The 9,494-nt window shown below is 45.0% G+C and overlaps 1 long non-coding RNA gene across 2 annotated transcripts; it reads left to right on the forward strand.

The window, feature by feature from the left end:
- Window positions 1-270: 270 nt before the first annotated feature.
- Window positions 271-9,050, forward strand: LOC128570576 (uncharacterized). 2 transcript variants are annotated; one of them, XR_008375589.1, is made up of 5 exons: window positions 271-629; window positions 1,964-2,022; window positions 2,219-2,482; window positions 6,070-6,170; window positions 8,539-9,050. It is a non-coding gene; the product is annotated as an uncharacterized LOC128570576 (long non-coding RNA). The 2 variants fall into 2 exon arrangements; XR_008375590.1 differs by lacking the exon at window positions 6,070-6,170.
- The last annotated feature ends 444 nt before the right edge of the window (window positions 9,051-9,494 follow it).

Below are 9,494 nucleotides of genomic sequence, written 5' to 3' on the forward strand. Positions count from 1 at the left end.
GAATGCAAACTTCCCTTGAAGGGCTTATGTTTTCTTTTCCTGGTCTGTTTTTCCTTTTCAAATACCCACTCATTGATTGATACAGAGAAATGTGAAATGTCTGGTCTGCTTTGTGAAGTATTGACAACATATCCTTTCAATTTGGAACTGCAGTTTTACCCACGGGAAGAGATATTTTGGTCATGAATTCCAAGTCTCTTTTTTTTTTCTTTTTTTTGTAGAGACAGAGTACCGCCCTGTACTGCCCTCGGGTAGAGTGCTGTGGCGTGACACGGCTCACAGCAACCTCTAACTCTTGGACTTACGCGATTCTCTTGCCTCAGCCTCCCGAGCAGCTGGGACTACAGGCGCCCGCCACAACGCCCGGCTATTTTTTTTTTGGTTGCAGTTTGGCCGGGGCTGGGTTTGAACCCGCCACCCTCGGTATATGGGGCCGGCGCCCTGCTCACTGAGCCACAGGCGCCGCCCCCAAGTCTCTTTTTTTATCTAGAAACCTTGGAGTTATCCTCAGCGAAGCCCTCGCTTCCACCATATTCCATCCGTCACCAAGGGCTGTCGACGCTATCTCCTCAGTCTTCCTCAAGTCCATGACCTCTGATCCATTCTCATGGGCAGTCACTGACCTTGGTGTAAGTCCTTCTGGTCTAGAGCTCATGACTAACCCTGTCCTTCCAGCTCTAACCTGAGCTTTTTGTTTTTTATTTCTTTCCTCTTTAACCCATTCCCTACTCTTCCATTCTAATTATGTCGTTGGTCTGCTCAAAATCGTTAGCGGCCCCTCATTTCTTACTGCACAGCTTCACAGACACACAGTGGGTTACAGGGAGTAATAGACATCAATCCTTGTAGCTTTGGGGACATCAGAAGCCCCAGGGACTGCTCAGAGTGCAGCATTGTCCATTTATCCCAGTGTGACGCATATACATTACCTATTTTCATCTTGAAACACTTCCAGGAGGTTCTGGGAAAGCCCATTTTATAAAGCCCATTTTATAAAGCCCTTCTCACACTGGCCCCATCTACGCTACTAGCCTCTCGGGAGACTTTCTGCCCTACAAACCCTTTGCCCTAGCTTTCCCAGATTAAATCTACGTCACAGCTTTACAACTTGATGACTTTGAGCTTGAAGCCCAGGTGGCATTTCCTTGCTTGATACTTCTTCTACTCTTCGTTGGAGACTCCGCTCAGCTCTCCCCTCTCCAAAGCCGTCTCCCTGCTTCTGCAAACAGGATTAATCACCCCCTCCTCTGTCCTCCATTGCAAGCTGGCGGGGGGAACTTGAGCAAGTTACTGAGACTCTCTAAGTCTTAATTTCCTGATTTGAAAAATGGAGATAATAATACCTGCCTTGCAGGGTTAGCATTAGGATTAAATAAAATAACACATGCAAAGCATTAAGCATAGAGTTTGGCATACAGTAAGTACTTGGTAAGTATTTGTTGAATAATAAATGGAGATTGTTGTTATTAACTCTCAAACTTTTGCCAGTGCACTTATCCTGTAATTGTGCAGTAGCTGTTAATTCCTCTTTTAAGCTTTTCCTGCTCGTCTCAGTACCACAGACTCTGCGGTGCTAGCATGTCAGGAACGGGTCTTCGGTTTGTTCACTGGTGCGTCTTAAACACTGTCAACAGTGCCTGGCACATAGTAGGCCCTTTATATGATTTGTGATTGCCTGCTTTCTTCATTTGACTCTTGTGAGAGGCAAATGTGACAATGTCTGTGAAATACTTTGAAAGTATAAGGATCGTACAGATATTTTGCAAATCTGGGATTTAACCCTTTACCTACACTTTCAGTGTTAAGGTTGTGCTGACAGCATCTGAAACTGCTTGCAGACTCATGTTCCCTGACATGATGGGTATGTTCTAGGGAAGTCTGAGGTCTGCTAAGACTACCAGTACTTTTATCTGTTGGACAGAAGTAACCAGGCAGACATTCTAATTTTTATCATTACCTTCAGAAATAGATGCCTGAACAGACGAGTCATTTATGGATCTGTCACCTTCAGCTCCTACAATGGTAATACAGATATGGTTTCAAGTACTTTGAATACAGAACCTACTTACCCTAGTTCTCTACACCAGGGTGGTCATGCTTATCAAGAGAGGGGAAGTCACCTTGGGATGGGCAGGTGAGGGACATGTGTACACATTGTAGGTGAGATCAGAAGCTCCTTTAAAATCAGCTGATCCAATCTCCTTGGTCCCATTTATAGAGAAGGAAATCGAGGCTCACGAAGAGTCAGTGACTTGTCTAAAGCCATCCTTCCAGCTCTGGGACTCTCCTTTCCTATTTATCCCTTCCACTAAACTACAGCATCTATATCAGAGAAAGGAGAAGGCGGTGTTCCATCAGAAGAAATGACAGCGCCTGAGAAATTCTGATGGTGCAAATTCTGTTGAAGGGCCCCACGTGTATGTGTCTGGTAGCGCAGGCCAGCGAACAGAAGCCTGGAAGTGAAAATTCTCTGCACACGAAGGTGAGTGAACACAGAAAGGCACACAGGTAGCTTGACAGCAGATTGTGGCGTGTGTGTGTGCATTGCACCCAGGCAACCACCTGCACAATTTTATTGTGTTTTAATTTTTGCTGCTTCATATGTGGGGAATTTGGGTGGGGGCATATAAATAACATGAAGCTTTTAGAAAATTAGTTTTCGATGTGTTAGAATGGATGGGAGATGGGACAAAGAGGAGACAGGGTGATGGGCACAGTCTCCTCTGCTTGAACTGAGGAAGGCCTGGGCATGGTGGTGACAGTGGGCAGGGACAGGAAGGGAAGGATAAATGTGAGAGACTGAGAGACGCCGGCCGGGAGGGAAGATTCCGTGTGACACTCCTAATGATGAAGTGGTAGCAATGAATGAGGTGCCAGGGTGACAAAGGGAAAGTCAGACAGGTAAACAAGGCTGGTGTGAATGTCCCTTAAAAGGCTGAAAGGGCTGAAAAGCGCTCAGCAAATATTTGTTGAATAATGAATGGGGCGTGTTATTTTTAACTCTCAAACTTTTGCCAGTGCTCTATTCCCATAATTGTGCAATGTCTGTTATTATAATTCCTCTTTTAGAGTTCTCCTGTTCATGAGTGCCACAGATTCTGTTCCATTGGGATGTCAGCTCTGTGAAGGAAAGGATCTTGAGTTTGTCTGGGGGTGTATCCTAAGTATCTTGAATAGCCAATATCTTGGCACCGAGTAGGCCCTTTATAAATGAATAAGCAAAAGAAAAGTTTTTTTGAGACAGAGTGTCACTCTGTCACCCTGTGAAGAGTGCCAGGACATCATCATAGCTCATGGCAACCTCAAACTGCTGGGGTCCAGCAAACCTCCTTCCTCAACCTCCTGAGTAGCTGGGACTACAGGTGTCCGCCACAACGCCCAGCAAGTTTTGCTATTTTTAGTAGAGACGAGGTCTTGCTTCTGCACGGGCTGGTGTCCAGCTCCTGAGATCAAGTAATGCACTCACCTTGGCCTCCCAGAGTGCCAAATAAACAAATTTTAAATCTATTTTAGCTTTGAGTAAGAGAGATTTCTTGCCTGGGGTAGAGAGCCAAGCTAATTAAGGAAAGTAACCCAATGACTTTCACCTTATCTTTTAGGAAATTTCTAAATTTACATTTTCTATCCTTGAGGTGGTGTCAAATCTTGATGACCATACACAATTCCTTTAAGCCACCACATCTTCCTCCTCCCCAGTCTTCCAGGGTAAGCAGATGTTCCTGAAGTTCAAGGCCCAGGTTCTATACAGAGGACTTGCTACATCCTGCTCCCAGGGCCTCCTGCTTTATGCCCTTTGCTTTTTTTTTCTGTATCTCCTTTCACTGTAACTAAGTCACTTACACTTGATCTTGGAACTTCCTTCCTTTCTGATTTCCAACCCCTGCTGGATTGCCTTACTTAAATACCTCTCATGATATTGCCTATACCCAGCCAGTCAGAAACCAAATCCTAGTCATAGAACCTTACCTAACATCTGGAATACTGCTGGTAGTCAGTACGTGTGTGTCATTGAATGAATGATAAATGAGGAAAAAGGAAGAAAGGATTAAAAAAACAGAAGGGAACAATTTTATTCTTCTGATAGATTTGACCTAGATGACACCAAAAAAAATTGGTTGAGCTGGTGTATTTCTGGTACAAGGCAGAACCACCTACATACCAACATTATGAATCACTCACATAATTAAGGTAAAAAGCTTTTTTAGCAAAAAAAAAAAAAAAAAGGCTTGAATGGTAGCATCATTGAACTTGTCAACCCATTCAGCAATAACTACCCATCTCCTTTGTCATCTAGACATGATCTGAACTCCTTGGACCAGAGGGGAGTTTGGCATTTAAGTAGCTACTTTCTATACACGTTGAAAAGAGCCCCCTGATTTAGGGCTGGTAAATTGCACCTAGAGATCATGAAGTGGTAACTGACCAGTTCTGTTTGATTGAAATCTCTTCTTTCATTCCCAACATCTCCCAATTCTACCGCGGTATCTTGGGTCTTTTCTCAGTTCTTTTTTTTCTGCCACCACCTCCTTCTTTTCTCCTCTCTCCTCTACCACTCTCTCTTCCTCCTCCCCCTCTTCTGTTCACTGATTCTGACTTTTAAACCTCTCGGCTAGATGTGGTAGATTGTCTGCACACATATATCTCTTTTGTCTCCAAACCCCCATTAAAATAATTGATAGCAAAAGAAGAAGGAAAAAAGAGGATCCCTTTAAAGACAAAGAGGAGACATCAGTGGATTTGATATTTCAATCCAGTTTTGAAGAGCAGAACACAGATGGCAGACTAGAGCCGTCATGCACTATAGTGCTGACCAAGGGTGGGGAGGGTCCCACCAGTCCTGAGCCTGAGCTAGGTCACCCAGCCGAATCCCTGTACTTCACATGCCTCCTAGGCTGTTGAGCTTAGCATGTCGCAAACTGAATTCATCGTCTTCCTGCTTTACCATCACCCTCACCTTCACTATCATCTCTATCCCCTTCCTCCTCTGTTCTAAAGTGTTTTCTCCTGCCATCTTTAGGATGGCAACATTGTCCACAAAAACTGACGTCCACCCCCCAGGTTCATCCCTCAAATCCCACTCTTTCTATGGAATTCAGTGGGGGCACAAATCGTATCACAATGCCAACACGTGCTCCTGCATCCGTGCCCCCACCAGACGGTGAGATCTCAGAAACCCATTTTATTTTTGACAGTAATCGCTGAGTTGAGCACAGTGCTTGCCACATGGTGGATGGTAAATAATGATTTGGTAAAAGATGTCTTGTCTCTGGAGGGAGTTTTGCACCTAGAAAGCCATCACTCTTCCTCCTTACCCCATGGAATCAAGCCAGATGATGTTTTTATGAGTCAAAAGTGGTTTTAAAATTCAATAATAGAATATGTCTTACGAGACATATAATAGATATGTCTATCATGCAATAGAGTCTATTACATTCCTCTGATCCTAATACTCTATATTACTGTAATGCTACCATTTTATGCTTATTTACCGAAGCCTGGGTGTTGTGATGTCCCTGTGACATCTCATAATCCCTTTGATATCCATCTGTATGCCCAATCTGCAGGGGATAGAGATGACATTTATGATAGGGGGTGGGGCGAGATAGTATTTAGAATACCATCGAGCCTGGGTATCAGGATGACTAAGTTCATGACCCAACTCTGCCATGATACTTACCCTTACCCTATAACTTTATGACAATCATTTTTCCCTTTCTGGGAATAGGTTTCTCACCTTAAGATTGGACTAGATGACCTCTAGGATTTGTGTTTCACTAAGAGCTGATCATTGACCTTCATAAAGAGCAGCCTGGTCTCATCTTCAGGGAGATAATGCACACCGAGATTGCTTCCTTAATTCAGGTGGTGAATGAGCATCAGCAGGGTCAGCAAGGTCAGCAAGGTCAAAGGTTGGGGACCAAGGTGCTGATCTGAGGGAACAGCCTGGACTTTGATCCTCAGGCTCAGAACCGAGTGAAAAATGCCTCTGAAGAAGTTGGACACTGGCTGTGCACGAATTTGATCCTTATCTTGTATTTTATGCTATTCTCTCCTTTTATGTTTTTCTAGAAGAGGAAAATTACTCAGAGTCCAGGAGACAGAGTCTTCTCTGGGAACATACACCTGCTGATTTCAGTGATGTTTGCTGTACACAAGATTGCTTGGGGGCTGTGAGGAAAACTTTTCTTATCTTTATCTATACGTTGTGTTTTTCTAAGACTGGTATACATCTATATAAGAAAGTTGCATTTTTGTCTTAGCATTACTAATCGGTTCCAATGGCTGGAGCTTTCTTGGGAATTGTCAAAGCCTGCTTTTGCAGCCTCTGGTTAGAGATGCGGATTAGGTAAACCCGAGCCCCTTCTGGGTTCAAACAAATGGGGGAGGAGAGGTACAAAGCTCAGACTCTGCACAGTTTGGATTCCATCCTAGACCAGGGAAGGCAAGAGAGGGAGGCAGCCCTTGTTTAGTTGAGCACAGTTTGGATTCCATCCTAGACCAGGGAAGGCAAGAGAGGGAGGCAGCCCTTGTTTAGTTGAGCACAGTTTGGATTCCATCCTAGACCAGGGAAGGCAAGAGAGGGAGGCAGCCCTTGTTTAGTTGAGCACCTGCTGTGTGCAAGCCGCCACTCTGGCTGCTTTGCTTCTCACCTGATCTTTTCAACCATGCTTACAAACTGAATTCATTGTCTTCCTGCTTTACCATCACCCCCACCTTCACCATCTTTCTTAAATATGGAAGCTGACACTTGGAGAGTTGAAATAACTTGCTCAAGTTCCCACACTAAACTGGGAATTTGAACTCAAGTCTTTCTGATTAGGTCTGTCTGACTCCATGGCTGTGATCTTTCTCTTAGACAATGTCCATTCTGGCCGCACCTAGCCATTGTTGTGTGTGTATATGTGGGGTAGATGGTGGTTGGTGGTAGCCATCAGGGTGGGGGATGCAGGGCAGCCCGGTCTTTTCTGAGCATATATTTATCTTACATGCAGGAAACTGCTGATTCTTCATGTACCTGTTTGCCCTGCTAAAAGCAGGGAATCTAGGAGGTTGGGGATAAAGAGAGAATTTCTTCTCGTCCAGGTGTGGGGAGCTCAACTCCATTAACACCCCAAGGTGCAGGTAGGAGTGGGGTATTGTGGAGCCTGGAACCTGTGAGGGAAGCTGGAGGTTTTCATTCGAACACAGACAGGAGGCACTTCCCTGCCATCAGCTTGCTTCCTATTCTGTGTGCTTTCTTTAGAGAATCACTTACTTCCCTAGATTCAACTCTCATCTCTCTTCTCCCAAACACCCTCCCCTTAAGTTTCTCACCTCAACAAATGACTCCCCCATCTGCCCAGCTGCTACATCAAGAACCCTGTGTCATCCTGGACTTCTTCCTCTGCGTTCTCCAGGGAGTGTCAATCCAACTCTTAGTATCTTTCTAAGGCTTTCTCTCACTGTCTCCACACTCACTGATTTTGCCAAGACCCCCATCACCCGGAATAATCCATTGCCATCCACTCCACCCATTCCTTCTTCTTCTTCTTCTTTTTTTTTTTTTGAGGCAATGTCTTATCCTGTCACCCTGGGTAGAGTCTCATGGTGTCAGCCTAATTCCCAGCAACCTCAGACTCCTGGGGAGTTGACGTTCCTCCTTCAGCCTCCCAAGAAGCTGGAACTACAGGTGCCCCCCACAAAGCCCAGCTAGTTTTTCTATTTTTACTGGGGATGGGGTCTTGCTCTTGGTCAGGCTGGTCTTGAACTCCTGCGTGCAAGTGATCCTCTTACCTCAGCCTCCCAGAGTGCTAGGATTACAGGCGTGTGGCACTGGGCTCAATCTCTCCCATCTGATCTTCATGCTACCACCAACTTGAGACTCAGCACTAGTGTTTTTTACACCCCTTAGCATGCTCCCTTGGGTCTTCAGAATAAATCTCATACTCTGCAGTCTTTGAGAGTACCTACCAAAGGACAAGAAAGGACCTCCTACCTTCAATCACACAAGGACCTAGGTTTGATTATCGACTCTGTTACCTATTGCCCATGTGACCTTGGATGAGCCATGAAAACTCTCCAACACTGTCTCCTTACCTTTAATGTGGAGCTAATAGTGCTGACATTGTAGATTTTTTTAAACAATGAATCAAATGAGAGTAGCATGTGTACTCAATTGAACGAGTGCCTGGCATGTAGTAAAAAGCTTTGGGGCAGCGCCTGTGGCTCAGTCGGTAAGGCGCCGGCCCCATATGCCGAGGGTGGCGGGTTCAAACCCGACCCGGCCAAACTGCAACCAAAAAATAGCCAGGCGTTGTGGCGCGTGCCTGTAGTCCCAGCTGCTCGGGAGGCTGAGGCAAGAGAATCGCTTAAGCCCAGGAGTTGGAGGTTGCTGTGAGCTGTGTGAGGCCACAGCACTCTACCGAGGGCCATAAAGTGAGACTCTGTCTCTACAAAAAAAAAAAAAAAGCTTTGGATGGTAGCCATACTTAAATTGCAATGTTCTAAGATGTTACCAGGACTTTAATGATATGACACAGGAAGTGTCATGTTTTCCAGGTTCTACCGAAGGGGAGAATTCTATTTCATCATGGATTCCAAGTTAGGAAGTGACTTTTTTTATGAAGGCAGCATGTTGTGCTTTTCCCAATGCACAGTAGAGAAAACATCATGGGACCATCCCTGGAGCCAACATGGTAGACATCAGGGAGGACCCAAGTGCAGATCACTTAAAGTCTGGAAGATCAAGTGCAGCAGAAGTGCCCAGCCATCCTATGATGAAAGCAGTGAGCCATGAGGGATGCACATACTTAACATAAAGGTCACTGAGAAAGAATTGGTGTGGAGGCAAAAACTCAAGATCTTCCATATCGGTAAACAAGACCTAACAGGAAAAGTTGGCGTAAAAGCAGCCCTGCACACTAGTGGGAGAATCCCGCCGAAGGGACTCAGAATCTGTCCTTAACCACAGAGATTAAGAGTTATTCCTTGGAGTTACTGCTTGTTCTATTATCTGGTATCATAATCCACTGTTCGGTTTATTGTACATAATTAGATCCAATAAATGTGTATCTTTTTCATCATCTCTTATACATCTCTGTGTTTTCTTCACAAAGTGCAGAGCTAAAGCCCTTCTAGTTATTATGATATGTGGATACCTGGCTGGGGAACTCCTGCATGACATTTACTAAAAAATCCCTTTTCTGTGAAGCTGCTTGAATCTCTGCTCTCATATTTTCTCTCTTGTACTTGCCCATTTCCTATGCCGTTTGAAGTATTACAATTGTTTCCTGGCTGAATCTGAGGAGAAACAGGCTCTTCCCTATCTGGACTGGAATAGCTAAGCAGGGGAGGGCCATCCAGAGAAGCCACAAGTGATGGTGGCTGAGACTGCTCTGACTATCTCCACTGAGGGATTATTGCTGGTGGGACGTAGATGAATAGAGATGAGGAATTTCAGGCAAGCAGAAGGTAGGGTCAGCTCTCATTGGCGACCCCTTTCTCCTTGGAGTTCT

Source organism: Nycticebus coucang, chromosome 18 (assembly GCF_027406575.1).
Source record: "Nycticebus coucang isolate mNycCou1 chromosome 18, mNycCou1.pri, whole genome shotgun sequence".
In the NCBI taxonomy this organism is placed as follows: domain Eukaryota; kingdom Metazoa; phylum Chordata; class Mammalia; order Primates; family Lorisidae; genus Nycticebus; species Nycticebus coucang.